Source organism: Aotus nancymaae, unplaced genomic scaffold (genome assembly GCF_030222135.1).
Source record: "Aotus nancymaae isolate 86718 unplaced genomic scaffold, 86718_ANA_hifiasm-v0.15.2.pri h1tg000064l_1, whole genome shotgun sequence".
Lineage (NCBI taxonomy): Eukaryota > Metazoa > Chordata > Mammalia > Primates > Aotidae > Aotus > Aotus nancymaae.
The window spans coordinates 6039924-6044868 of NW_026988479.1; the positions used below are offsets into that span (position 1 = coordinate 6039924).

Here is a 4945-nt window from a genome sequence, read left to right on the forward strand (position 1 = left end):
TCTTGGGAATTACACCGTATACACAGTAGTATACAAATTGGATAAACATTGAAATTACCTAAGGAGTTATTTTTTTAAAAAGATGCAAGTGGATGAGTCTCACCTTCAGAGATTATGATTTGATTGATTTGAGCCATAGTCTGGATATAGGGATATTTGCAAGCTCCCCAAATGATTCTAACACAGCCACTGAGTTTAACCACTGATGTAGAGCAACTATTAACACAAAGAGAAAAGTTATTCCAAACATTTTTCTTTTTTTTTTTAATTGCATTTTAGGTCTTGGGGTACATGTGAAGAACATGCAAGATTGTTGCATTCCAAACATTTTTCTAAACAATCTAACAGGTAAGGATTATGGAAGAAATAAGAGTATGGCATGCACATGGGGAAGCAAAAAATAGCAAGGAATTATGCAACCATAAGGTGAATGCTTAGTCTCAGAGATCAGAGGCTTAAAGAAAAAGATAGATAAAGACCTAAAAAGAAAGAAAAGAAAGATACCAGCAACCTGAAGAAAAGAGAAGTTCCCAAAACTCTTCTTGCTCATTCTTACAATATAATACACAGCTGGGCCCACCTTAACACATCCTCGTTGATACCATCTGTATCAACTTTTCCATTAAAGCCAAAATAGACTTAGCACAGTTAATGATGAATTGTCTACCAAGTGTATCCCTTCTATAACTGACTGTGTAATGGCTAAAATTGGGAAATGGGGGCAGAAGTATTGGGTGGCTCTAAGGATCACCAAGGACTTAAGATTACCATGCAAACACAAAGGAACCTATGCAGATGACTGCTTAGTACAGAGAGTAACTCAAAACAAGTGTTACATTGTGGCCACAGTTGACCAAAACCTTAAACAAGGAATCTAGAAGATTTCTAATCATAAAAACCCTAGAAGAAAATCTAGGCAAAACCATTCAGGACATAGGCGTAGGCAAGGACTTCATGACCAAAACACCAAAAGCATTGGCAACAAAAGCCAAAATAGACAAATGGGACCTAGTCAAACTCCACAGCTTCTGCACAGCAAAAGAAACAGGCATTAGAGTGAATCAGCAACCAACAGAATGGGAAAAAATTTTTGCAGTTTACCCATCTGACAAAGGGATGATATCCAGAATTTACAAAGAACTAAAACAGATTTACAAGAAAAAAAAACAAACAAGCCCATTTAAAAGTGGGCAAAGGATATGAACAGATACTTTACAAACAAAGACATACATGAGGCCAACAAACATATGAAAAAATGCTCATCATCACTGGTCATTAGAGAAATGCAAATCAAAACTACATTGAGATACCATCTCATGCCAGTTAGAATGGCGATCATTAAAAAATCTGGAGACAACAGATGTTGGAAAGAATGTGGAGAAATAGGAACACTTTTACACTGTTGGTGGAAGTGTAAATTAGTTCAACCATTGTGGAAGACAGTGTGGCGATTTCTCAAGGACCTAGAAATAGAAATTCCATTTGACCCAGCAATCCCATTACTGAATATATATCCAAAGGATTATAAATCGTTCTACTATAAGGACACATGCACACAAATGTTCATTGCAGCACAGTTTACAATAGCAAAGACCTGGAACCAACCCAAATGCCCATCGATGATAGACTGGACAGGGAAAATGTCACACATATACACCATGGAATATTATGCAGCCATCAAAAACGATGAATTCACGTCCTTTGTAGGGACATGGATGAACCTGGAAACCATCATTCTCAGCAAACTGACACAAGAACACAAAATCAAACACCGCATGTTCTCACTCATAGGTGGATGTTCAACAATGAGAACACATGGACACAGGGAGGGGAGCATCACACACTGGGGTCTGTTGGGGGGAAATAGGGGAGGGACAGTGCGGGGTGGGGGTTGGGGAGAGATAGCATCGGGAGAAATGCCAGATATAGGTGAAGGGGAGGATGGCAGCAAATCACACTGCCAAGTATGCACTTATGCAACAATCTTGCATGTTATTCACATGTACCCCAAAACCTAAAATGCAGTAAAAAAAAAAAAAAAAGATTTCTAATCATAGATACAACATCAACCAGATGCCAAATGATTATGGAGCCCCTCATTTCTACCTCTTAGAAAACAACGTTCTTCTGCCTTCCTGTGACCAACTTTCTCTGCTGTCAGTTAATGCTGGAGCATGAATTATTTATCTATTCACCAATTTGCTCTATTATGAGCTGAGTATGCTTAAATACATTCACTTCTGATGCTGTTTTGAAAAAAAATCTACCAGGTGAAATAGATTTGAGAGTGCAGGATGGAGTTGCCAGGGAAAGCTGTGAAGGAACTCTTAAGTTGGCACTGACACTGAGTGAAGTTTGAGAGCAAGAAGACATAGAACAGAGAAGGGAATGAAGGGTGGAATTCCCTTGGTCTTGGGTGGAGTCAGGAGTGGGACAAAGCATATGCCTTTCTTCTTGAGCACAGAAGTTCCTGGGAATTAGGCTGCAGCAAGCATTGCCAGTTCCATCTGGCCTACAGCTGCTTCTGGTAATCATCCAGGTTTATCTCCTGCCAGACCAACAGAATTCCTGATGAGAAGTTGAACTCAATAGCTCAGTTCCACTTCAAGCTCTGAATCTGCGAAATGCCAATGGATAGCATCTGAACTCCATGAGTACCATGTAACTCACTTAGGGCCCACCGACCCTCCATAACATCTGCATCATATCTACTAGGAAAGTTTTAGAAGAAATTAATATATCTGTATTCCAAAAACCAGAATAGATTTCTTAGAAGTATCATGCCAAGTATGTTCCAATTATTTCTCATCCCATGTACCACGCATCCCTATTTCTTTGGCAGTTCCAACACTCACCACTCCGTGGTGGACCATGAACTGGGACCCAAAAATGATTCCAAGCTAGCTTGTAGACTCAGTTTTGTGAAACAAGTTGATCCCTGGTTTTTCAACCACAAAGCATATGTTAAAACTTTATTTTATTCCCAGAAACATATTACCAAGTGAAATGAAGCAATGCCAATAGTATTTCTAAGGGATAGGTCATTAAAAAACATTGCAAATAGTTTACAAAAAAAGGATTACACTTACACCCTACTTACTAAGTAATAAAAGTTACTACCTACACCACATCCAGTATTACTTAACTTACATGAATACAAACATCTTCCTATAGTAGATGCACTACTACTCACTGAAGCTGATTTATAATAAGATAAAACACAAGGGAAAGAACACTGAAAGAGTCCTGAGTACTATTCCTGGTCCTGCTACAAACTGCTTATACTAATTACCTTGAACATATTACCCTAACTCCTCTGAACCCTATTTTCCTCATCTACAAAGTGTTAAGGGGAAACTAAAAACATGTATGTTTGTTTACAGGTCTGAAATGTCTAGATAGATTCTTGGATCTAGATTGCTTAATTCCCTGGAAACACTTTGTGTGGACCAACTGGGAACACAAAATCATTTCAAGGACTATAGGAAGTCACTCTATAAGTAGCATTACAAGGTTAAATACACCTATTCGATGAATTTGTGGCTTTTTACTAACTCTCCATTTTAATTTGACATTAGTTCTAATCCCAACCTGCTAAAATATAATGAGAAATCCATGTCCTTCCTTGGTAGCTAATCTCCAAATATGGCCCCTAAATGAGCCATTTCTTGCATCGTTCACATCGTTATATAGTCCCCTGCTGTCTCTCCCTGTTTAACCAATAGAATGAAACTGAAATGATGTTGCGGGATGTCCAGGTCCAGGATATAAGAATCGTTGCACGCTACTCCTTGGAACACTTGCTCTGGGGGAGCTAGCTATCATGTAAGAAGTCTAACTATCCTCAGATTGCCAGGCTATAAGGAAGCACAAACTAGCCATGTAGAGAGGACACACAGAAAGAGAAATATGCCAGAGTAGCCCCATCAATTCGAGTCATCCCAAACGAGGCTCTACAAATGTGAATAAAGAGGCCTTCTTGTCTATGAGCCCACTTGGGCCTTCAGATGACTGATTCCAGACCCAATAGTCATCTGACTATTGCCACAAGAGAACTGAGCTGAGAATCACTGAACTGAGTCCAAGCAACCAAGAGAACTATAAGAATTACTAATAAATGTATTTTAAGGAAAATCCAAAAAGGCCAAATAGGAACAGCTCTGGAGTGCAGTTCCCAGCAAAAATGCAGAGGGTGAGTGATCATTGCATTTCCAAACGAATTTTTACTGCCCACAGAACCAGAGACTCCCAGGTGAAAAAGCACCACGAGTCTCCAGCGCAGCTGTTTCAGCCAGGGTAGTGGGTCTCTGCACAAAAACTCACACAAATCCGGGCACCATATCAACTGGTGACTGAAATGCCTGGGAAACAGAGTCACCTGTTCAAGTGAAAAAAAAAAAGGGGTGTAAAACAGGGAGCCAAGTGATCTGCTTCACGGGTCCGACCCCCACAAAGACCAGCAATCTGAAACTCTCCGGATTGAGAGTTTCAAAGCAAGCACAGTTGGAACCTGGACAGTCCAGTTCTGTGGGGGAAAGGGTGTCTGCCAGCACCGAGGCAGTCCACCACTACACAGGCAGTCCAACATTACTGAGGCAGTCCGCCAGTACCAAGGCAGTCCGCCATTACAGAGACAGTCTGCCATTACTGAGGCAGACAGCCATTACCGAGGCAGTTATAACTATAACCCCATAAAGAAAACTGCAAGGAACTTCACACAGCAGCTGGGTAGAGCCCATGGCAGCTCAGCAACAACTCTGCTGGCAGACTGTGACTAGGCTATCTCCTCACAGGGCAGGGCATCTCTGAAAAAAGGCTATATCATGACAGGAACTTATAAATAAAGCACCACCTGCCTGGGACAGAGCACCTGGAAGAAAAAAAGGCAGTTATGACTTATGCTGCAACAGATGTAAACATACCTGCCCAGCAGCTCTGAATAGAA

The 4945-nt window shown here is 40.6% G+C and overlaps 1 pseudogene; it reads left to right on the plus strand.

Annotated features, from left to right (window-relative positions):
• Positions 1-385: 385 nt before the first annotated feature.
• Positions 386-878, plus strand: LOC105715754 (rRNA-processing protein FCF1 homolog; annotated as a pseudogene).
• Positions 879-4945: the final 4067 nt, after the last annotated feature.